Below are 25,419 nucleotides of genomic sequence, written 5' to 3' on the forward strand. Positions count from 1 at the left end.
GTTTTAATTATTTGATGTTTTAAAACTATCAACCTGTTTCTCTGTAATTTCTTATTTTGCTGTTATGTGATATCAGATAGATGCCTATCAACATTTTCCTCCTGGTCATTGATGGTTGCATCTTTTATATGTAGCTTTTTAATTCCTCTAAAACTTTCTCTGACAAATGATATGAGGCAGGTATCTGTTTTCTCCCATAGTTAGCCAATTGTTCCAGCACCATTTATTCAATAGTATCTTTATTTGCTGATTTAAAGTACTAACTTTATCATTTGATTCATTATACACTGTGGTCTGTTCCAGGGTCTTTCATTCTGTTCTATTATCACCTCTGCTTCATTTCAGCAGCTGCAAAAAATCTTCTAAAATCTAGAAAGGTAAATCTCCTTGTGTATTATCTTTCTTCAAACATTTCAAACCCTTCCCGATGAACTTTCTGATTACTATGTCAAGGTAAAAAAAAAAAAAAACTTTTAGAATTTTGACTGCAATTATATTAAACTGATCAACTGATTTCAAAACGCAAGCAACTGAGTTCCACTTGCACATTTTATTTTTTTATTTTTTTAAAGATTTTTATTTATTTATTGAGAGACAGAGAGAATGGTAGAGAGAGAGCATGAGACGGAGGAAGGTCAGAGGGAGAAGCAAACTCCCTGCTGAGCAGGGAACCCGATGCGGGACTCGATCCAGGGACTCTAGGATCATGACCTGAGCCGAAGGCAGTCGCTTAACCAACTGAGCCACCCAGGCACCCCCACTTGCACATTTTAAACGTTGGTATTTTTAAAATAGAAACATGGGGTATCCAGATCCTGGTAGGGTGATAGAGCCAGATCTATAAAGGGGGAATTATTCTTAGACATCAGATCCGGTAAAAATGTTTAGGCTGTATTTTTGTTCATTGCTCTTAGTACTGTGTGAACTCTCTCAAACTTTTCTTCGGTTGTTTTTTTGTCCTGTGCGCTCCCTGCTATGAATATATTGAGTTTCCCAGGGCAGGTCTTTTCACACTTCCCTCCCTGCTTTCAATTCTTATTTTTCCCTTTGAGTTCTGGGATAGTTTCTAGGATATGCCTTCATTTTTAGAGATTCAGTTTGTTGGCAGTATCCATTCAACTGTTCCTTGCTCCACTGAGATTTTAAAATGCTGGACTTGCATTTTAAAATTTTCATTTAGTCGTTCAGGATTTCATAGCATTACTTCTCGAGGATATTTCTCAAATTTCAGAAGTGTAACATTTACTTGAGTATTGTAGAGAGCATACATTGGAAATGTCCAACAATTTCTCTGTTATTGCAGCAGTTTCTGTTTTATAGAAAGAATCTTTCTCTGATTCCACAGAATGGTTTCTTTTTAAACTGAAGAATATTTTTGTGCTAGTGGTTTTTTTCCATTTGGTCATGTTAAAAGGGATTATATATATGCTTGTGAAAAGTTGAAGCTATTAAGGTATTAAGACATGACATGCTTTCTATCATAGAGTTTCTGGTTCCTTGACAAACAAACAAACAAACATACAAAACTTTTAGGCCTCAAAAAGAAAGGAGATAGATACAGATTTACATTGGTTTGACTTGTCCAGTGCAGAGATTTGCCAGCATTAGAGAAGAATGGAGGGCTGAAGGTAACTTTGCCATGACCTGGCCTTCCTGCTCATGCATTTGTCTTAGATGCAGTGAGACAGTCAGAAATTGTTGGACGCCATTGTCCATTCTCTGTTGTTTATGCCAGGATTAACAACTGCCACCAGCCACCTGCTCGGTGCAGCCTCTGGAACCCAAGAGATGCCAAGGACAAACTGATGGGATGCAGATGTCCTCCTTGGCCACCCCCACAGCTTGTCCATTCTCAAACCTCCGCCACTCAGAACTATGGGGGGCCAGGTAGGTGGGTTGGAGGGATTGGGTTGGATCTCTTCAGTTTGTTCCCCAAACTGTCCTTTTCTATGCAGGAATATGCAGATCTTGTTGGACAGAGATGGTAGATTTCTACCTTCAGTGTATCCAGTAAAACATCCTTCAAGTTCCTGCAGCTTGTTTTGCATCCTTCTGCAGCTTCCAATGCACAATAACCCCATTATTATCTAGAGGTAATTTTTGAGGACTCTGGAGGCAAGAGGTTAGATGCATGTGTTTCAATTTTCATCTTCCTTGAAAGTTTGGAAATGCATTTCAGAAATTAGAAAATACGAATAACCTATTTCTGCCAGCGTTGATGCCATTCCAACAACCATGCAGGGTTGAAATCACTATAGTGATTTTGACTCATTCCTTTTCCTCCCTATCTTGAAGCAGCCTTCACGTGTTTGAAATCCTACTTGCAGTTCAACCTTTCTTTTCTAGTTCCACTGTGACTAACCTCACCCGAGTCCTTCTCTCTCTTGGAACTTCATTGTCCAATTTACCCCCAGTCCTGTTCCCCCAGCTCAATCTATCCCACATGCTCCTAAGATAATTCTCTGAAAACATCTCAAACCACCAGCGGTTTCCACTTTGAATTGGATGAAATGAAAATGCTTTTAGGTTTCTCATTATCTGATTTCTTCATATATATCAACAATCTGATTTCAGTCACTCCCTGAGACAAATCATTCCCACCTCCCAACATATCTAGGACACACGATGATCAGTTTCAATTCCAAGCTGCTGCCCATGCTCAGTAGCCAGCTTAGAATGCCCTTCACATTCTTCTGTGAGACCGTAAGTACCTGGAAGTGGGTAGGGGTCATTTGACCCCCAGCATCTAGCATAATACTTGGGTCACTGTATTAAACAAATGCTTATTGAATCATACTGATTTCTATCTTTTAATTTTTTTCTAGTCTGGCAAGATACTGTCATCTGTGACATCTGTTACAAATACTCAAGGCTTATCCATTGATCCAAGTTCCTGCTTTTTATAATTATTTTTTAAGTTTTTCTTTGGGACATAATGTAGATCAATATTTCATAAATGTTTTATTGATGATGAAAATAAAAGATATTCTCTGCAGGATATGAAGATCAATATATACACATTTACACATATAGCCTTATTAATGATATTATTCAGTACTTACATAATTTTATTTTTTTTCTATTTCATCTATAAAAGATGTCAAGATAAGCGCTACAGTCTTCCACTACCATTACATTTCTGTTAATTTCTCCCTTTCTAAAAACTCTTTTCTTTGTCTATCTCAACAGTATCTGTGTCAATCAGCTTTCAGTCAGATAAGCAGAAAAACTATGAGTTATAGGATAACAGATTTATTACAGCAATTAGACATTGCACAATTATAGGAGAAGCTGGGGAGTGCATGTCTGAAAGGGTATTTGGAGGATCAGAGAAGTCAATAACAAGCTATTTTGAGAGGCTTCATATACATAGCCATTAAAGTAAGGCTGTGGAGGGGAGAAATTTGGGGAAGGAATCTATAGGCCACAGTCCAGTGTCTCCTTATGGCCCAGTTGGAGGAAGTTGGGCATAGAAGTGGCAGTTGAAAAGAAAAGCTGCACATGTAGTTGAAGGACCCAGTGAAGAGTTGGAATTCTCCAACCCCTCTGAGTCTGCTACCACAACTAAACCACCATAGCTTTCCACCTCCCAAATCTCGTGCAAGTACCTCCTCTGACCATGTCTAATTGAGAGAGAGATTCTAGGAAATCTCAACCAAGTCGATAATAAAACAATCTAGTACAGTACAAGCCTCGTTGATGTGGTATCTGTACACAAATCTTTCAATGACACTTCTAAATAAAGACAATAGGAAAATCATGCTTCATCTAATATGATGCAAATATATCTCTCATACAATCTTCCCAAAGAGGATACCATGTCATTCTATCCATTTTAGGGTGATGTGTGTGTGTGTGTGTGTGTGTCTGTGTGTCTGTGTGTGTCTGTGTGTGTGCTTATATACAAATAAAATTATCCCAGGAGGGAGGTAAAGAAAGTATGATTCTCTTTTATGTAACTGGTTATGTCATCATTGTTGGTGTTTACAACTCCTTTTTCTTCTATTCTTTTCACATTCTCTTTCCCTCAGCTACTCATACTTCCTTGCCCGGCCTCAAGTTTATATTTCTGGCACATCTGTTCATTAGCAGCCCTGCTTATATTAAGTAATTGCTATCGGTTATCTGGCACTATCAAATTTTGGTGGTGGTATGAGTTTCTAAAAAATACTATTCTATACCTTAATCAATATTTTAGTAAGGAGTATTTTAGGAAAAGGCTCCACACAGAGGCTTAAGTCAAATGCCACTTTGAATCAGAACTGATACTTATTTATGCAGACAAATATAAGCAAAACCAAACCAAACCCAAAATATTTTTTTAATGGTGACTGTTTTCCAAGAACTCTGCTTGGCTTTGGGAGCAATGAAATGTTCCTCCAAAGAGCTCCGATCCAGTAGAAGGCACATGCTGGATAAAGCAGTGGTTGCAGTGGAGTAAAATCTATTGCAATCTGTGGAAGTGCAAAGCTGAAATAATGGGCTTTGTGTGAAAACGTCGCAAAGGGACAGGTTTAGCTGCACCTGGAAGAATGAGGAGATTCCCTGACAGACATGTTGGGGAAAAGCAATCAAGGCCAAAGAGCAACAAAAGTACAGGTAAGAAAAAGTAAAATATCAGGTTGAAACATCAACCTTGATGACATGAAATTAAAGGTATACCAGACACCAGTTAAGAGGTAGAAGAGGGTGTAGAAATGCAGGGAATGGGGGAGAGTAAACATCATAAAAACAGGGAGTCAATAGAATTGTCTGTACACATATGGCATGAAGGCTTGAGAATGATGTTGGAAGTTACAGATGAGACGAAAGAAGAAACTTGGAAGTCTTACTTAACTATATTGGGAGAGGAAGGGGTATGAGCTATACCAATCTCTAGAAAGATAGGGAGTAAGTGGACTCTGTCTCACAAGATCAATTAAAGAAAATAGAGATCTGATCATATAATTTAGATAGTTGGCAATAACACAAAAGAAGAAAAACATGATTAAAATTAGGTTGACCAGAAGATGCATTATCCAAACCAAGACACTTTCGAGACTAGAAGGATGCTATTAAGAATTGTGCTAGGAAGAGAGGCATAAACCTGGACTCAACTGGGCAGGCTGGGAAGCATGGCCACCAGATAGGGAAGGGAGCAGTTGCTTAAACTTCCCATACTATTTGATTTTTTTCTATGTGCATGTCTTTGCTTGAAAAAAAAACCCCATCTTATTGCTTTGCCTTTTTACTTTTTCATATGCCCAAGTGATAGGACTCTCTTGCTCTCTGCCCAATGTGGTTATGAGCTCCTAGAGAAGCAGATTCATGTCTGACTCATAAGAGCAGAGCTTAAGATAGGCGTTGGCACACTTGTTGAATTAGCAGATATACCTTCTCTTTCTGAGTTGCTTATTTGGCTTTCACATTTTATTACATATCTTTCTTCAATTAGTCAAACGTATCTAATAGGGATAGGCCCTGAAGATGGGAAACAATCTCCAAAACAATTATGAGGATCACACGAAAGGAAGTCCAAAGCATGAGGACATAGACTATCACATTTCCTCTTCAGAGAACTTCACTTCAGGGGGAGTTGTACTACATTTGTCTTGTAGATGAAGAAGATGAAGTTCAGAGAAGTCAAGCACTTCTCAGGAGTCACACAGATTTTTTTAATGGACCAGTTAAGCCCAGCTCTCAGGAATTTTAATTGCCACCCCAACTCTCAGCCCATTACCCACACTACCTTGCTAATGAATATTTTTTCCATCTCCATTGAAGAGTTCTGGCAAGAGTAAAATTTCTGACTTCAGACAACAAACTCTGCATGCTCCGCCTTTCTTTTCTCCTCCAGCACTGGCTCCTTCTCATTCTCTGCTGCCAGTTTCCTATGATTGAAATTTGAAAGCATGTAACTGTTAATCTAGGAGTGATTAAAGAGTTTCATTTCTCGGAAGAGTCGGTACTCATCATCAGCTATGATGAATGAGCCCCTAACATCCCCTGATCCCATTATATTGTGATTAATTGTGCCAGTTTAAGTCAATAATTCATTTGTTAAAAATAGGCCTGCAAAGTATCATTTGTCTCAGGGGAGATATTAGAATAAAAAAAAATTCATTTGATACTTCTCATTAAATTAGTGTTGGAAGTTACATTGAAGAGCCCTGTTCATCAAATACTTATTGCAGGCTTATTTGATAAGAAGTTGTATTTTTCTAAAATTATGTCTGCTGTCATAATGGTCTGCATTTTCCCTGTGTTAATGAAGGAATAAAAAGTCTAAATATGTGCATGACTGGAGAAAAGGATGGGGCTTGGAACTGGGAGATTAGAATAATTCCTGTAAGGTCTGGTTTTCATTGCATTAAAATTAAAACAAAGAAAGAGAGAGAAACTGAGTAGGGTTCTTTTTCCTGGGCTTAGAGACTGTCCCTGGATATGCCAGGCTGGTTCCCTCAGATATGGATCTCTCCCATTGTCCTTTATCTAGAAATCATATTAAATGTTACATTCAGCCTAACTGGGCCATTAAGACAGTCTCAGCTGGAAGTGATTCTAAAAAAAAAGACAGAAGTGAAGAGCAGCTTCACTGCAAATGATAATGGTCACCATCCAGTGAGATACAGGAGCAATATCTTAGTATTTCTAAAGGAACATCATAGTAACTCTGGAAAGACTCCCCACATGCTCCTGAAACATTTGGCTATGAGAAGGGAGACAATGACTCATGAAATGCTTGGATAGATGCCTTAGAAGACCAGGTTGTGTCCTTGCAACTTGGGGTGTTGGGGATGGGCAGAAGCAAAGGAGGACAGCAGTGGGGTGAGGCTGATGCAATGGGGCAGAGCAAAGAAAGTATGAGGCCAAGCAGTGGGCACATATTGGGGATTTAATATTTGATGGAGTCAAAGGGAAAGAGGAAAACACAGAAGGGAGAGAGGAGGCAAGATACAGATGGGGGAAGAGACAGAACGAAAAGACAGAGAAAATGGGATTGTCCGTAGTGGGGACTCTGCTTTATGGCAGCAGCTCCCTATGGCCAGTCCTAAGACCAGCATAGCATGGGAAGAGTTTTTGAATGTCACAGTCTTGGGCTCTGAATCCCACATACTCTCCTCCTCAAAGTCTTCTTATTAGGCTTGAGATAGGTACCCAAAAGAATGCATTTTTAAAAAAGCTCCTCAGGTGGCACTGAAGAATCTTTTACCACAGAGGGATGTCAGTAGCCACTTCACATCTTCCCTTATAATTTGCTCAAAATCTCTTCTTTTTTAAAAAAAAAAGATTTTATTTATTTGAGAGTGAGAGAGAGAGAGAGAGAGATCATGAGTAGGGGGGAGGGGTAGAGGGACAAGCAGGCTCCCTGCTGAGCAGGGATCCCAATACGGGGCTCAATCCCAGGGATTGGGATTGAGATCATGGGATCATGACCTGAGCCGAAGGCGGACGCTTAACTGACTGAGCCACCCAGATGTCTTCAAAATCTCTTCTTTTCTTGATTCTAAGAAAGCAACTTAAAAAAAAAAAAAGCAATATGCTAATCCAATATTCCCTCTTAAAGACTACCATTTATACTTAACCACATTTCATCCATTTTTAATATTTGACAGAGGTGAGGAGCATTGCCAGTGTTTATACTTCCCTTTCTCCTATTTAAGCCTTAGGCATGGAATTATTAATGCATGAATTAACAATGCAATTTGCACCACCCAACATGGAGAAAGGTGCTATAATTCCTAATGAGCTTCAGAAATGCTGTGGACCTTATTTTAAATATTCCTTGAGACAAGCCTGTAACTCCAGCTTTATTGTTTCTCTTGTATATCAATCAAATAGGGCAAAACCAAACCCAGACATCTTGAAATAAGAAAAAGTGCCTTCAAACGTTTGCACTTAGAAGAATTTCAAAAATCATCTGGTGAAAACCCTTTTATTTTTGAGACCTGGAATTAGAAGTTCATAGATACGAATTTGACTGAGGTTATATATTTCTTTGGTGTCATGTCTAAAATCAGAATACATCAATCTCATTCATTCATTGATAAATGTTTGTTAAGGAAATTCCATGTGCCAGACCCTTTCTGAACATTAATTTTTTAAAAATGAAAAGTTATAATACTTTGGCTCAAGTTGCTTATAGAGAAGAGACCAATATAAAATAATTACATTTTCAGAAGTATAATTTTCAATAATATGAATTTTAGTTATTTAATCTGTCAGGGGATGGACGGGGAGGTGGGCAAAGGTGAGAACATTGTGATGTTGGATCACAGTGGTCATGTCTCCTGAACCTTAAATCACAAAAAAATATGGTATGCTTCTGAAACCAACACATTCCAAACCTCTTTTGGGTGTTTGTGCTACTAATTTTGAAATATATACTACTGACTGTTTTAAACATAATAATACATCCAGAAATATACTACTACATCCAGAAGACTATCCTGATGGCACGTTGATCACATCATGACTTACTTCAAAGGGATAAAGAGCACTGGTGATAGTTTCATTCTCAAGACCATTTTGACCTCAGTCTCAGAGCAATGAGTTCAAATGAAAAAATCAGTCAGTGGAGTTCTAAGCTCAGAACCTCTGTAGGTTGGTAAAGACGGATAGAAAGACAGATAAAGAGGATAGAAAGTCAAAAACCAACTTTGAAAAGGCTATGTAGGTTAAGACTACCCTGAAAACACCATCAAGATAGGAAAGAATATATATGCTAGAGCAGAAACCCAGCCATGCTCCTATAGAGCAAGTCCACAAATCCAGGTCCTTACATCACTCTCTGAACCCTGGATTCCTCTGGCATGTAATTGCCATCACAATGGTTCTGTGGTGCCTGGCAGATACTGCACACCTCCTAAATCAAACTACCTGGGATTTGCCCAAGCAGGCACTCTTCTGCGCAGTAGCCTCATTGTCTGGAGAGAATCTGCCTGCATATTGACAGAAGGCTCTAAAAACATATCTTCTCCTTCCCCAACACCCTCCTCAATATCATAATGCAGAAAACCTCAGGCCAAAAACCTATTAGTGCCTAAGAGGGGTTATGGGAAAGAGCTCTTTTTTAAAAAAATTTTTATGTAAAGGGAACTTTCATCTCTCAGGAGTGGGGCAATAGAAATAACATTGCTCCAAAGTCATGGGAAGGCATGAATGGTCACTTACCCAGTGAGGAAACAGGAACCTTGATTATAGCTATCTGGTCAACTTTCTGAAGGCAATCAGCCAAGTGGCCCTCGCTTCTTGCTCCTATGCCAGAACAGAGATGGTCCAAGGTTTCTAGATGTTTCTTGAGTTTATAGATTACATTAGCTCATAGGTCATGTTCAACAAATCCCATGTCCAAAGGAATGTTGGGATAATCATCATCTTAAAATGAGAAGTAGGTCTGGGGATGAAGTGACTCAGTTCTTTCCTCTCCTAAAAACCATCTTTCCCCAAATGGTAAGGATTTGGAGAAACAATAGCAAATGTATGTTACAGAATGTATATTTTGTTATGTTTTAGACCAGTTATGCCTTGCCATTTTAAAATTTATGGTAGAAGAATTATAATAATTTCAAAGAATTAGGTTAACTCTGCACATTTCATAGGGGTGTCTTCTAGGAGATCTGAAAGACTTGATTGGCAGCCCCAGAGACAGTCTATCTCTTGGACAAAGACAGAGGAATGTTCTCTCAAGGGGATATCATGTCTGCTTTCACTAGGGAAAAGCCCACACATGTTAAAGTGCCTGAAGTGCCTCTGCATGTTCATGGCCTTGGACCAAGATGCAGGGTGTCCTGCTATCCTTAAATATCATCTATCCCTGTTCTGGCATTTTACCAAGGAAACTGAAAACAAGAGGACTGATCCGACCTCAAAGGTGTCAGAGGCAGAACCAGAACAACACTCCAGGCCCCTAGACACCTAGTTCCCAGCTTTTCATGTCTGACTGTGATGCATTTAAGGGCATGACTGGGACCACAGTCAGCTACACATTCAACTGCATTGGTGAAAAACTTAACAAAGAGGGAGGTAAACAATATAGAAAAATGTCGATAAGTAGTATTCTACCTATGGTTTAATTTAGGACAAACACATTGTGGTCTTGTAGAACCTTTCTAGAATGAGCCTATTACATGGGAAGGACAGGGCGTGGGGAGGTAGAGTTAGGTTTGTATATATGCATGCACATGCCAGGGTGGCTGGAACAGTGGACAGAATTGAAGGCAGACCAGAGTCCCCAGAGAGGTCTTTCCTCATAGATTCTGACTCCTTAGCTTCCCAAAGAGTCTTGGAGCCAGAGAGAAGGTCTGTGCCTTTGCTGTGTGTTTTGTTTCCACTGGGCTATTTTGCTGCTTCCTGTTTTCCTCTCCTTCTATTTATTCAGGTTGGGTCAATGTTTGGGAGATGAGGGTGGGAGGAAATTCAGAGCCACGTGCTGGGGTCTCAGTGCCTCCCTTGAGACTTCCAGGTTGGGTTGGACATCTTCCTCTTTGCCAGGCTTTCCAACAATGCTACTGAGTAAGGAGTTAGCTACAGAACAAAACACATCCCTAAACACACTCTCAATCAAGCTCTCATGCCTATTCACTTTGAGATGAGGAGTGCCTAGTGGCTTTAGCAAAGGTGGCACAAGGGGGAAACATTTTTTAAAGCCTAGCATGGGGGAGGTACCTGGGTGGGTGGCTCAGTCAATTAAGTGTCCAACTCTTAATTTCGGCTCAGGTTATGATCTCAGGGTCATGAGTCAGGCTCCACGCTGAGCATGGAGCCTGCTTAAGACTCTCTCTCTCCCTCTCCCTCTGCCCCTCTGTTTGTGCTCTCTCAATTAATTAGTTAATACCTAGCATAGGAAGAATGGTCCATTGATATGTCTTGACCATGGACAAAGCAGGATGATCTCTACATGAGCCTTACATCGTCCACAAGTATACAAGATGTTTCTAGCTCTCCATGACCATCAAGTACACCCAGTCTTTTCTGCCTCCAGGAAAAGAACTTGGGTACCTTCAGGTAGCCAAGGTGTTTGGAAAGAAATACATCAATGCTGAGTACCTTTAATGTGCCAAGATTTGTTCTTAACACTTTATGCATATTACCTCATTTTATTCTGATAGAAATTCTATAAGATTTTAACTCCATTGAGGCTCAGAGTCAATGTTTGAATCCATGTGTGTTCACCTGTGCATTTTGCATTCATAAAATGCCATCCTTTCAGTATGAGTGACACAACAAGAAAGTATGATTGAGTGAGAGATTCACACAGCATCACCACATACCAGAGAGGTGACCTAAAGCAAATCACTTACTCTCTATTTATGTCAATTTCCTCATCAAATAATAAGGAAGGATAATAATGACCAGTACCTACATCATGGGATGGCTTTGAGAACCAAATGGAATATCTGAAATGCAAATGTTCAATTACTCATAAAACATTAAGCAAATATTAATTACTAGGAGAAAGGTTTTGGGGTTTGCTTTAATAGATGGGAAGATATTAGAAACATATGAACTACATATAAGTTATATTTTTACAAGTCCATATAACATAATGAAAGGCTAACTTTGTCCCAATATGAATACAAATGGATTCGAGATGACCTTCTATGGTCAGCTTCTCATGAACCCCTTGTTTCTTCACATCAGAGTTCTTAGTCCAGTAATATCTAATGGCTCTTTTATATCAAGTATTTTAAGTGACTCTATTTATTATTCGGAAGTGAAATTCACAAATGACATAACCTACATATACATATAATTTAAAATAAACATATAATTTTAAAAATCATTAATGCCTTACTTATAATATGTAAATACTCAATATGTAAATATTCAAGCATAACTACCCTAGAAGACAGCATGTAGTATTGAGAAGCCTGCTCTCTACTTGGAATCACCAGGAACATACCAGCCACAAAATAATGCTGATATATTACTATGATTTAAACAATGCAATGGCATTACTTTAATGATGTATTTTCTAAAAAGATGAACAGTTTTTGGTGAAGTTCTAAATAAAATAAAGTACTGTTTTCTGTCTATTTACATAATGGATGCTTTACTGGAAAATTTAATGAGTTTTAAAATAGTACAAGAAATGTTTTGGTGCTTGTACATAATATAGATTTAGTCTGAGATAATTCTAAACGGGTATCTCACCCAACTATATGTCCAGTGGGATGTTTGAAAATTACATGTGAAAAAGGATAATTCTCTAATGTGTGGGGTTGTCCAGTGCATCATAGGTCTTTGGTTAGCTTGGCCCATCAATTAAATGCCAATTATGATGATGATCAAATACATTCTTGTGAGTTCCCAACTCCCTCAGGGGTGGCGGCCGCTTGTCTTCCCCACCCATGTTGAGAACCACTGCTTTATGAGCTTCTTCACACTGCAGGTACTCACCATTCTGTCTGAGTGCAGCTTCGCTCCCCAGACTATCCAACATCTCTTTCCTTTGTTCTTTCTTTCTCTGCCTCTTATAATCTGACGCTGCAACGTAACTATACATATCTTTCTGTCTTTCCATAACTTCTTTACTCTAGCCTGGCAAACTGGGCTCTCAGAACTATTTCACTTCCAACCCAGAGCCCTAGGAGTGTTCTCAGAGGAGTCAGCAAGGCATAGAACTAGCCTGTAGAACTAGGAAGTGACTGAGAAGTCATTCAGTTCAACCCTTATGTTATAGATGATCAAACTGCAGCTTAAATGTGTACACTTACTTGCCTGAGGTCCCACAACTAGCACATGGTAGATTCAGGACAAGAACCTGAGTCTCTCTCACTGTCCCTATACCATGCTTTGTCTTTATCGATTAACCAAGAAACCAAGAAACAGACACACATGTTAAGGTCACACATAAAGGACTTTGCTAGGAGTGTCTTAGACTTCTGAGTTTAAGGTATGATAGGAGATAAGAAATGGCATAGAAAACAAGGATTCGGTTTAACGAAGCATTTATTTTGCATTCCAGCTCTGTCCAAGACATTGTACTATATGTTTCAGGAGATTCAAAGAGCAGCCACAGCTTCAGCTCTAGAGCACATGGCTTGGTAAAGAGATAAGACCCTACTGTAACACAGGCAGAATGAAAAGTGGACCACACAGAGAGGTACAAAGAAGGGAGAAGGGAGTCAAGGAAGACTTCATGGTTGCATTTGAGACAGGTCTGTAAGGGATGCTGGGGCTTTGCCAGGTGGCAGAGAAGAGAACTCTTGGGGAAATTCACAAAGATCCAGCAGCAAAAAAGGCACAGGGAATTCCTTGGAACAAGCAGTTGCATTTGGAACACAGGGGATTTCTAGAAGAGTTAAACTGGGCAAGGTTTCTTCGGGCTGAAGTTGGGAATTTCTTGAAAGTCAAGCTCAAAACTTACTCTTACATCAGTGGGAATGGGTACATTATATTTCAATTGTCAGCTTATTTGACTGCCCTTCTCAAACCCTCTATGCTCTCCAAAATGGGCTGTTTGGACTCATCTATAGCCCTGCTTCTCCTTTTCTTTTGGTCCATATCACTAGACTACATTTTCCAACCCTTCACAGTTCTGTCAATGAAATGTGGGCACATTATTGTTAATAATGTGCACCACCTCCTAGTCTCTAAGCCTTCTTGTGTGTTCCTTATACACTCCTTTTTCTGCTGACCAAGTGAAGAGGATCCAGGGAAGGTCTCCAGAGCTGTAGAAGATGATGAAGCCACCAGATGGAAGGGCTGGGCATCAAAAGTCTGTGTGAAACAGAGAACACCCTCCATGCTGTCCCAAATCTGCACTGAGCTATTACTCTATTGGGTTGGATCACTGAAATTTTGGAGAGGTAGGTTATAGCAGTTAGCTATTAACTTTATGTAAACAACACTGTCTTATTTTATCTCCTTATCTGTAGGGCCTTGTGCAAAGTAGGAACTCAATAAATTTTAGAAATGAATGAAGGATTGAATAATTTATTGAGTGAATGAATTGAGCTGTGAACATAGTTGACTTTAGAAAGCAACATACAAACAACAGTATAAAGGTAGAATACATGGGAACAAAGAGAATCTGGAGGTGAAAAGATTACTTAGTCTAAGAAGATGAGACCCTGAATCAATTTAGAGGAAAGTGGAAGGAAATGCAAAGAAATGAAAGCCATCCTGAAGACATGCTCTAGGGAAAATTGCAGCTGATGAAATGTGATGATTTCACTACCGAGACCTTCCAAGGTCGACTCCGAAGTTTCAAGTCTAGGGAAAAAGGAGAAGAGTGGTACCATTGACAGAAATATGGAAATTAGAAAGAAGAGTGTTGGCAAAGTGGGGGCAGTCTGGTGGATGGGATATTAGAACACAAATGAGCTCAACTCAGATGACAATTGACCACACTGAAGATTGTGCCCAACAGGGAGCTAGAGGTGTGCACCTGAATCTTCAGCACAGAGTTGTGGAGCTAGGCATACACACATATGGGAGTGAATCAGACCACTGAGGAAGAGTATAGACTGGAAAATAGAAGTCAGTTAGTAGAGCCTAACAAATGGCTTACAAGTATGGGGTGGAAAAGAAAGGAGAGGACATCAAATGAAACTTTTATTTTTTTTAAAGGTTTTATTTATTTAGAGAGAGAGCACAAGCAGGGGTTGGGGAAGGGGGAGAGAGAGAGAGAGAATCTCAAGCAGACTCCCCACTGAGCATGGAGCCTGATGTGGGGCTCGATCCCCAGACCCTGTGATCATGACCTGAGCCAAAATCAAGAGTCTGATGCTTAACCAACTGAGCCACCCAGGCACCCCTCAAATGAAACTTTTAAAGGTGGGGATATGAAGAGGTGATCAATGAAGGGACGACCCAGAATAATGCAGATCTTTGGAAGCTGCAGGAGGACAGATTCTCAACAGGGCCTGGCTTACAGAGTGGGTGAGGAGTCTGACTGCGAGGTGTGAAGCACCCATGGAGTCACTGGCTCAGAAGAAGTAGGAAAGGATGGAGTGAACTGCATAGATAGAAAGACTCATGGATTAGGGGAAAGTGCAGGGCCCCCTGGAGGGCCCCATCTGTGAGAAGAATAAGGAACGGCATGGTGGATAAAACAACAAAGAGAAAGCAGAGGTGCTTAGCGGAGAGGCGAGGGTTTGAAGGATCTCCGGTGGGAGAGCTTAGTCTTCTCTGGTGATCAAGGAAAAGGGAAACTGCCGAGACTGAGGGAGGCTGAGAGGGGTGGGGACTGAAAGGAGAGAGGCCATGAGCTGTAGAACACAAAATGAAATAGGAAGCCAATGAGAAATGAATGGTGGGCAAGACCTGGAGGACACTTCAATGTTGCTTTAGTAAAACGAGGGGGTAAGAAAGGTAAAGCAGGTCGAAGTATGGTCTCGGAAAATTTAAAGGATGAAGATCTAAGTAATGGAGGAAATCTCAGCAATAATAATAATAATAACAATGGCTAAGATTATGGCATTAAAATGCCACATAGTATGCTATGTGTTATCCCATAAAATATTTACAACGTCCCAGTGAGTAGGGTATCATTATCCCATTTTACACATGAATAAGTTAGAAACGAAATGGCTAAACCATTTGTTCAGAGGCTCACAGTAACTGGCCTAGAATTCAAACCTAGTTTCATTAGCTCCAAAGAAGTTAATGCCAAGGTAATCATTAGTGTCACCCAAGTGAGTTGCTCTGTGGAGGCAAGTCAGAACTCCCTGAGGAGCTGTGCCCGAGTGCGGAGTCGGGAGAATGAGCAATTTTTATGTTGCAGTCCCTTGGACTTTAGCAAGCAAAGGACGTCCATGAGCCAGGTGCTGGAGTCACTAAGGAAAGCAAGAAAGTGTTATCAACTCTGGTATGAGAATTTCAGCTTGGCAGGGTTGCTGACAAAGGTCACAAAACGATGGTTGGGAGAAGTGGTGAGGAGAACAGGCATGGCATCCCCACCTTCTGTTCAGTGAAGGTAAAGGAATAAGAGAAAGATACATTGGAGAGGATTACAAGAGAAATGGTACCTTCAGCGAAGAGATGGAAAGATGTACAAATAATTATTTGGAGAGACCTGTGAAGTTTTTTGTTTTGTCTTTTGTTTTGTTTTCTTTTAAATATAGAGAATCCCAAGGGAAAGGGTGCACAGTTTGAAGTCAGACAAATAGAAGACAAGAGTTTAGGGCTCTCTGGATAGGGATGAAAATAAAGGCTAATGTGGAAAGAAGATGAAATCTGGGATTTAAGACTCTAGCTTGAACGGCCAGGGTTTGGGAAGAAGGGGTTGGGTAGGGACCCGGTGCCACAACGGAAGAGGAATAGCTATGAGGCAGAACCCCATCACTGTAGGAACCGTTGGTTTCACCGAACGACCACTAGGAGGAGCTCCAGCCTATTCCTCCTCTAACAGTGAAGAGGTTAGGCTAGGAGCACAGGGTCAAATTCTGAATCTAGACACCGGGTGTGTGAGTTGGATAAGCCACTATTCTTCCTATTAAATGTAGATAATGAGATGGAGATAATGACAGTCGTTCATAGGCTAGTTGGGAGAGTTAAATGAGATAGTACATGTAATACATTTTCTCATGCAAGGCCCTGAGGATGTGTCCTCAGCACAATTGGGGTAGAGGCAAAGTTTGGGGGCATCAGAAACAGGAGCATGAGCTTTATAGAGCAATAGTGCCAGGAGCCTTGGTGTTCAATGTGGCAAGGGAAACTGTGAGCAGTGTGGACTCTTTTCCTTTAGGACATGCTCTTTAGGGACTGTCATTCTCTCCAGCACAGCCACATGACTCACTCATGTGGTGAAACAAGGTGAAGCTCTGTCAAGTTGAAGACAAAGCCACTGACAGAAATTTTTTTCAGGTCTTCAGATGAAACCTTCTTCCTTGGAGGCATGTTTTGCCTTCCCTGTCTCGTCTACACAGCTGAGAGATGAGATGTCAGGATTGAGCTGAAAGTCTGAGGGAAGGGCCCACCAGTCTCACCAGCCTGCTTAGAACCTGGCCAAGGATAGCATGTGGCTCAGGCATGGTCCAGCTCCACAGCCCAAGGACACAGCAGGCACGCATGCCTGGAATGTTGTAGGCTGTGAAGACACTCGAGTTACACCAAAGTGATGAGGAGAAAAGCCACTTCTGCTATTTCCATTTCCAAGCCTACCTCTCAGCACACTTTTCTCTCAGGTTTTGAGGGGACTGCATCCATGTGCATGGGTTTGGAATCAACAAATCCAACAAGGACCTGGAGAAGCAGCAGGAAACTTCCTTGAAGTAACTACTTATAGCAACAGTCCCTCTGTGAGGGTCCTGGGCCCCCTCATTATCATTTTATTACATTTCTCTCCTCTGCTCCCTGAGGACTTTCTCTGGAATAAACATAAAACCAGTTACTTTAGAAATAAAATGTGTTTTTCATTAAAACCCTATTCTGGCCCCTCCAGTCCCAACAAAGCATTTCCTTCCTGGTCTAATTGTTTTCAAGTTATCAATGATACTGTTTCTCTATAAGAAGGTAGAACACCCCCATGTCCTTCTAAAAGCCCTCCTATCACCAGTATGAAATGAAACTTTCCTTTGGGAAGCTATAAGGAAAATACAAGAGGGAGCCTTGTTCAGAACATGGAGAGGAAGCCTTTCATTATTCTTGTAGGAGTCTTGGTCCATATTCCTTCCTCTTAACCTCATCCAAACCATTCCCCTCCCCACCCAGGTACTCTCCTCAATCCTGTCAGCCAAGGGATATACACATTCAGGACTATGAGAAACATGGCCTATTAGTTTGCCCACATTGGAGACATCTAGAATTTGTTCCAAGAGCAACTTACTGGAGTTCTCAACAGAGAAAATCCAAATGGATATATGACAAAGCAAGCCAACCTCCATTGTACTACTGTCCAGCAAGAAGAGGGACCATAGTTGACACAGTAGTCACACAGCCAAAGTCCTACCTATCCTTAAGCAGGGTCCTCAACCCTGCTACACATTACAATCACCTAAGGAACACTTACAGCTTCTGATGCCTGGGTCCCACACCAGAAGCAGGGACTTCTGTGCCACAGGGTCAGGGCACAGATATTTTGAAAGCTCCCAGAGGATTCCACTGTGCAGCCTGAGTTGAGAACCATTCTTCAATTCGGTAGCTGCTAGCCACATACCCACCTGTGACTGCTTCACATTTAATTCATTAAAATCAAATAAAATTAAAAATCAGTTCCCAGGTCACATGAGCCATATTCAAGGGCTAGTGGCTAATGGTTTCTCTGTTGGAGAATGCAGATACAGAATATTTCCATCACCAGAGGAAGTTCTGTTGGACTGAGCTGTCCTAGAGTGTCAAATGTCACAGGTGAAAATGCCGGTTTTTTCTACCAACCCCTGGAGACTGCTTTTTCCAACTGTCTCACCCTCTCCCTGAGCTACAAACCTCACAGCAAAGTTCAGTTGTCCAGGCCTCCCCTGCCAGGAGGCCTTCTTTGCTCCCGAGAGTGTGAACAATTCTGACCTACAGGACTGGAACTTTCCATCCATCCATCACCACACTGTAAACGGGTTGTGCAGAGACTCCCTGATCTGCCCCCAAGTCACACCGCTAGCAAATGGCAGAGTCAGAACTTTCAACCAAGTGAGTTTTTATCAAAACTCAAGGTCTCTCACTTATTCAGTTCAACCGCTCCACCCCTGGGACAACTAACCACATCAGAGCTTTTTCCTCCAAAAGGAAAGTCTCCTAAAATGTTCTCTGCTGACTACAGGGTTTTCTCATTGATAAGTCTCCTCACTCAGCACATTCTAACCCCTCATCTGCTACCACCTTCCACGTCAGTACCTCGAAAATTTACATGGACTCATTGTGGAAAGCTCGCTTCACAATGGCCAAGGGAAAAAGGAAAGTGACATCCTCTGCTTTGTTAGGAGGTGTTTTTGAGTGGCTGGCAAGACTTGTGGGTGGGAGCCTTCTGATCCAAAACACTGTAAGAACCTTACAAGTGATATCCCTTCCAGGAATCCAAAGAAAGGAACCAGCTTATGCAGTGGGAGGAGAGCTGGGGCAACTTTGAGATGGGAGCTTCCAGAAGAAAGGACACAGATTTGGGGTGCCAGGGGTGTGTGACCACCTAAAGCATGTTTACTTTGTATCTTTAGTACCTGGAGAAAGACATCTGAGCTCTGTTTGGCTGCCATCCTCTTAATTTAAACTTAAAAATGCATACAAGCGTGAGCAGTTTTCTCTCTCACATACATGTGTGTGTGTGTGTGTGTGTGTAAAGGATTGAGAAAGGAGGAAACGAGTTAGGAATACTTGTAAACACAACAAATGTCCATGTTTTGATTACTTCCAATTATGTCCTTGCAAATTATCAAAAAAGTTACAAGAAGATATTTAAGGAGTAACTTTGGTCTAAATTGATCCTAGTCTAGAACAAATTTAACTCACATCATGATGGACTCAGAATAGGTATGGATTTCATCCAGTATTCTCCATGTTGTCATCTTTACTTTCTTAATGTGAATGTATTTATTTCCACCCAAAGTCACTACTCTGTTCTTTCATTTTGTTACCTAACTGGTCTGGGTGTTGCTCAAACTGTGAATCCTAGGCCAGTAAATCTGCCAGTGGCCATAGACGGGGTGGATAGCTTCTACACATCATGGACTCGGGCCTCCAGCTGGCCAGAGCTTCTGCCTTTGGACACAAAACTCTACTCCTCATACAGAATCTCATCAATTATGCATGATATTTTTTCTGTTTTAATGTCAAAATTATAATCTATATTACTATTTTATAATTTGGAGCCTTTTATCATTCTAATGCTGTTACCCAGTCCTTGTTTTGGTGGTGGTTCTTTATCCTAATGGACCCATCTAGCCACAATCATAATATAAATAGATAAATGCACTTTGTTAATTTCCTCAGTCCTGCAAAAGACAGGACACCAACAAGAGCAAATATTTGATAGAGAGATATAGTAATTACTTAGGCCCCAAGCCAGGGTCTTTTTAAAAGCATAAATCAGAACATAAATACCAAGCTTAAGACTCCTTTTGCTATTGGTATGATTACCTGTGCCCCGCCTTTGTTGATGAGAGACTTCAATCATGAGGATCAGCATGTGGTGAAGCTAGATACAGCTTTTTTTTTTCTTTTTTGATTGAGATATCTCCTTCTGAAATCATATAGAGAAAAGCAATGGGGACCACTCTGCATCGGGGGCCCACCCAGCACCCCATTTCCGGCAAGAGGTAGTGACTACCAGTTACATTCCCCATCCAGCACCTTCCTGCCTCCTTTTCCTTCATTGCTGCTGCCTCAGCCTGCTCCTTAAGCCTGGAAAACAGAAGACTCTGCCACCTGCTGTGAGACATGAAAATGTCCAGAGCCCACTGCCATTGCCAACCCAGTGGAGTACACAGGGTGCCGTTTAGATCATGTGTGCAACTGGCCGAACCTGAAGATGTTGCTTCGTGCCTTATCTGCAGGGATGGAGCAAACGTGGGTCAGAACTGTATGAGGGTTCTGGCTGAGCTTATGTGGGGTGGATTCCTGATTATAATGCCAGTTGCCCGGGGGACAGGCAAATACATCACATACAGATGATCTGATCTTATTTTTAAGAAGTGGTCTGATTAGTTCACTTGTTTTAACAACCCAATCAGATTGACTAGGTGACAATGCATCGATTTTGTGGCACCACTTGAATCAATCTGAATAAAACTATTTAGTGCCACATATAAACACAGCTGAATTCAGACAAGTGGGATGAAATCTTTCCTTTAAGCTCTCGAGGAATAGAAAATAAAACTCCTTCAATGGGATCTCCACTGAAGGTATTCTGTATATCAGCCTAAACAGTTCTTGGTTTCAATTCTATCCCAATGCCCCAACTTCCTGAACGGAGTTCTACTCCTTTCCTAGTCTCATTCAGCAGTACCCCCTTTTTTTGCATACATTGAGCTCCCCAATGCGGTGTTTATGATCGCAGTAAGGACAGAGGGCCAAAGGCACATGCATCACCTATCAAAAAGTTTCTTTCCATAGGATTATGAAATCTCTGACCTCTGACCCTGGGGTCAAAGCATATTGGTTATCATCCAAAATAAAATTGATCCAATAGGATTTATGCTGAATGGGGATTCTAAGAGATTCTCGGCTAACACCATTTGATGAACAACTACTTCCTAGCCTTATTCACAGCCATACTCGTTGCTAGTTGATGAAAAGAGAGACCGAGGGGGAGGTTCAAGATGATTTGGGACTTTTCCCTTGACCATCCCCTATGGAAGTGTCCAGTTCTATGCTTCACCACTCCTCAGAGCCCCCCAGTGCTCCTTGGACTCACTCAAACCAAAAGTCAATTATAATCCTCACAATTAGGGTTTACTAGGGTATTTCTAATGACTTTTGTTTTTTTCTGAATCCCTGCATCTCTGTTTCCTCATCTGGAAAAATGAGATGGTTGAATTGGGGAATCTCTTATGTCTCTTCCAGCACTACATTGTGCAATTTTAACAATACTTTATGTTGGTATTTGCTCAGCCCATTAACATCTTATAAGGCAATTTTCTGTCTATAATCTGTATGGCTCTTTCTCTGTTGTGCTAGAAGAACATAGCCTTCAGTTTCTTTAGAAGTGTTGCCCTGTTAGATCAGAATCCCTGAATCCATCAGCCTTACTATGTTCATGTGTTAAGTTAATATGGTTGCCATCATGCTGACCATTAGATGCTCGGCCAATTCTAGATTCCCTGTGCATGATGACTCCCCATTTGTGCGAGAGCTAACACCACCTGTCAGCGTTCGATGTGGAAAACCCTGTGGCACGAGACAATGAGCTTTAACCATCTTGTGTTGAAAGAGAGAACTTTTCTTCCTTATAGTTCAGCTTTTATCAAGGCCTTAAAATGTAGCCAAGGCACTAAAGAGAAAGAAAGAAAAAAAAAACCTTGGAAGGCTTTTTGTACTTTTTGTATAAAAAAAATTCTCTCTCTCTCTTTTTTTTAACCATTACCAAAATCTCCTCCAAACACACAGCCCCTACAGTATCCCTATTAAATTATATAGAGCGAGTCCAGCCCTTGACTGTCAGTGGGGCCCATCAGTCCTAATTTATCGCCCCAGGAAACACAGTACAATTATGGTAATAAATAATAATAGGATTCAGTACATGACAACATGAATGATGGAGCCTCTCAGAATTCATTTACATTGCTTTGTGTTGCAATCATCATGCCTCTAATGTAATGCCAAGCAAATGAGCCCCTTTGAATATTGTGCAATCTATTGCAAGTCAACTGGCACAAAACTCACTCAATAAATCATGTTCAAACACATGCCTGTAATGACAGGTAAATCAACAATGAAGTAATTGCATTTAATGTATTGAAATACTGGACAAAAAAACAGTGACCTCAAAGTGACTTTTTGTAAAAGGTCTGATATAGTTGCTACAGGGAGTGGGGTCCTTCCTAAGAGGCACCTCTTGCTTAGATGCACGTGGCAGCAGGGATGATGCCCATCCCTGCAAAGAGCTTGATTTACCAGCTCCTCCCTGCCTTCATCACAGGACCGGGCTGCCAGGGGCTTCACAGGGATGTTCACAAGGCTGAACATCAGAGTCACAGGTGAGGGTGGAAATCAGCCTCTAGCCCAGCAAGCACTCCTCTGCCTGAGCTGTCAGCAAGCTCCAATTTTTTCTAGCTAACTGGAAAGGCAGGCTGCTGGGCAGGAAAGAGCCCTGGGTCAGGAGTCAGGAGTTTCTGTGGCCCTCACTCCAGCACTGGTATGAACTAAATCACTGGATGACTCTAGCCAAGTCACTTTGCCTCTCAGCCCTTTGTCTGTAAAATGAAGTAATTGGACTGTCATCTCTAAAATTCATTGCCATTCTAATATTCTGTGAAGCTCTGATTCTAATTAGAGGTCTTCACTTTTAAGCAGGCAGAAAAAAGGCCCCTCCCTCCCCCACTCCTGAGTGTTGAAGGCATTGGTTTGAACCAGCATGCATCTCTTCATCATTTCTGTTGGTTAGGCCAAGTGTATGTGCTTCTAATTTCTGTGAAACTTGGGCCTGCCCCTTTCTGGGCAAGCAGACAAGTCTGAAAATAGGGCCCCAGGGGCCATGTGGATGGATAACAGACAACATTGAAATGACAACCTTCCCCACATTCCCCATTGCCTCCACCCCAGCTCCGCTCTTCCCAGGGACAACGTCAAGTAGAGATGAAGCAGAGCCTCTGCGAAGCCAAAGGCCACTTAAGGAACTTTCCTGCTCTCATGAAAAATTCGTTCTTGGCTCCACAGCCTCCCCCACTGACATACACTCCTCTTTATCCTTAGTTCTCAGTCCCTGACTGTTGTCAAAGTAGATCTCGTGGCCCCCGTAATCTTAGGATGTAGGGAAGTGGCGAGGTATGGAGGAAATCACACTAAATTTGGAGTAAGAAGATCTGGCGCTAAGTCCTGGCTCGAGAGTTTATTGGACGTGAGACTTTGTGCAAATCCCTAGCTCGCTAAGCTCCGATTGCTTCATCTGTAAGGTGATAATAATAATATTTGTGTGCCCACAGTGGGGTTGTGGTGGGGACAGCGTGACATAGAAGAGAAAAGCCTTTGATAGTTACAGAGGACGATACAGAAATTTCATTTGTATGATGGACTGGGATGAAAGAAAAGCCTGAGACCTGCGTCCCGTATTCTGCACTCAGACTGTGCTTCTGACCACAGAAATCACCTTGCGGGACTCTCTGCATGTTGTGGTCTGACTCTCCTTATGGTGGTGTGAGACTAAAGTGAAGAGGGCCGTGGAGGGCCTGATTCTCATTATGCGCACATTCCCAGCACCTAGAACAGTGCTAATAACCATTTATTGAATGAGTAAGTGAAACCCATCTTTTCTTTCCTTTGGGGGATTACAATAGAACTTTGATCTTGAAGGTATTTTGAGGAAAAGCTTTTTTGATACCACCCTGCCCCAACCCTCTAGGCACAGCCCCCTTTCTTTGTTCACTTTTCCTGCCGAAAGGGGGCAGTTTGAGTGGAAGGAGGTTTCTTTGGCAATGGCAGTGGCAATGGGAAAGCCTGTTAGGCCCACCGAAATGCCTTCTGAGGTCAAAGCTGCCAGTTTCCCAGGCAACAAGAGTCCAGAAAAAAAAAAAAAAAAAAAACAGCTTATTTCAAAGCAGGAAGGGATCTGGGAAGCTGGAAAAACCCACAAACGTGTCCATAGCAGAGGGGCATGGGGAGTCATGGTTAACGCAGCCATCATAAGCCCTGGAGTAAAAGTTTCTGTTCTAAGCATCCCTTGTCCACAGGCTCAGTCCACCCTCTCTGGGATGCCATTCTGTCACAGAACCATGAAAGCTTACTCAGATTTTGTCTGCTTTCTCCTTCCTAAATCAGGCCCTGACTGTCCTGATAGTTCCCATATGATACGCCCTGATTAGCAAAGCAGCAAGTGAAAGGCAGAACAAGAGACCTATTAACCGGGGCGGCTGGGCGGGATGGCAAAACTAGGGGCTGTGGAAGGGGAGAGAAAGAAACAGAAAAACTCTAATTTTAGAAGATTGTTACCAGTTGTCGAATGTTAGAAGTGTTCTCCAAAGATGGGAACATCGGGGATGAAGGGGCCCAGCTTTTCCTTCTGACCCGATGATTAATGGGCTGGAGGTTTGGATCCCTGATGGTAAATACCTACTGTGTTGATCTTGGGGTTTCTCGACACTGGGCTGGATTCAGATTGCTCCTGGACCGCAGGACAGGTATTTGGCAGCAAGGGAAGGTGGGGGAGAGGGCAGGGAACAGCTCAAAACTCATGCCTGCCACCCCTGGGACTCAAAGGTCCCTTCAAAAAAAAGGCCAGCAGCCAACTGAGTCCAGGGTTAAGGAGGGACGAGATGGCAGTTTGTGTCACAAGGTCTCCTCGGGCCAAAGGAACAGTGAAGCCCCCTTCACTGAACACATTGTGACATTTCTTTATGGAAGGCAATGGCTTTAGTCTGACCAGTCAGTAGGAATGGTTCATAAATACTCTGAAGTACCCATCCTGAGAAGGTGGCCTGTCTCCCCCAAGTCCAGGTTCTTTTCCCTTCTTCCCACTCCCAGCTCCTGCCCCGGCCCTCCTCCCTCCCGTCAACCCACTCCTCTCTGGGTCTTGGGGGCAGGAAATAAACTCCTGCCTCTTGGCATTTTATTAGGCAGTTCCCAAGAGCCTGGGAGCTGCTGCCCTGGCCGTGAAATGGCTCAGTCAGCTTGATTAATGACTGAGGGTCAACAACCGTCACCTCTCCCAGTGACTCCCCAAAGCGCACACACAGCCCAGCTGGAAATGAAGAAGAGAGAAAGGGACACCAGACAGCCCCGGGGGGACACAAGTATCAAGGACAGAGTCAGAGGAGCAAAACCAGCCTTCCCTGAGAGACCACATCCCCCGCTGACAGGAAGGGACTCAACCAGCTTTCCTCATCTTCCTTTCAGAGAATGAGCAGGCAGATG

The 25,419-nt window shown here is 41.9% G+C and overlaps 1 long non-coding RNA gene across 6 annotated transcripts in view; it reads right to left on the reverse strand.

The window, feature by feature from the left end:
* Nucleotides 1-25,419, reverse strand: part of LOC141374397 (uncharacterized) — a 122,991-nt gene that overhangs the window by 74,777 nt on the left and 22,795 nt on the right. For all 6 annotated transcript variants that reach the window (XR_012381230.1, XR_012381231.1, XR_012381233.1 and 3 more), the window contains one exon: nucleotides 5,729-5,870. This is a non-coding gene — a long non-coding RNA (uncharacterized lncRNA). The remainder of the gene's footprint in view (nucleotides 1-5,728; nucleotides 5,871-25,419) is intronic.

This window comes from Callorhinus ursinus, unplaced genomic scaffold, assembly GCF_003265705.2.
Source record: "Callorhinus ursinus isolate GAN/ISIS: 27379988/994484 unplaced genomic scaffold, GSC_fseal_2.0 scaffold17, whole genome shotgun sequence".
NCBI lineage: Eukaryota > Metazoa > Chordata > Mammalia > Carnivora > Otariidae > Callorhinus > Callorhinus ursinus.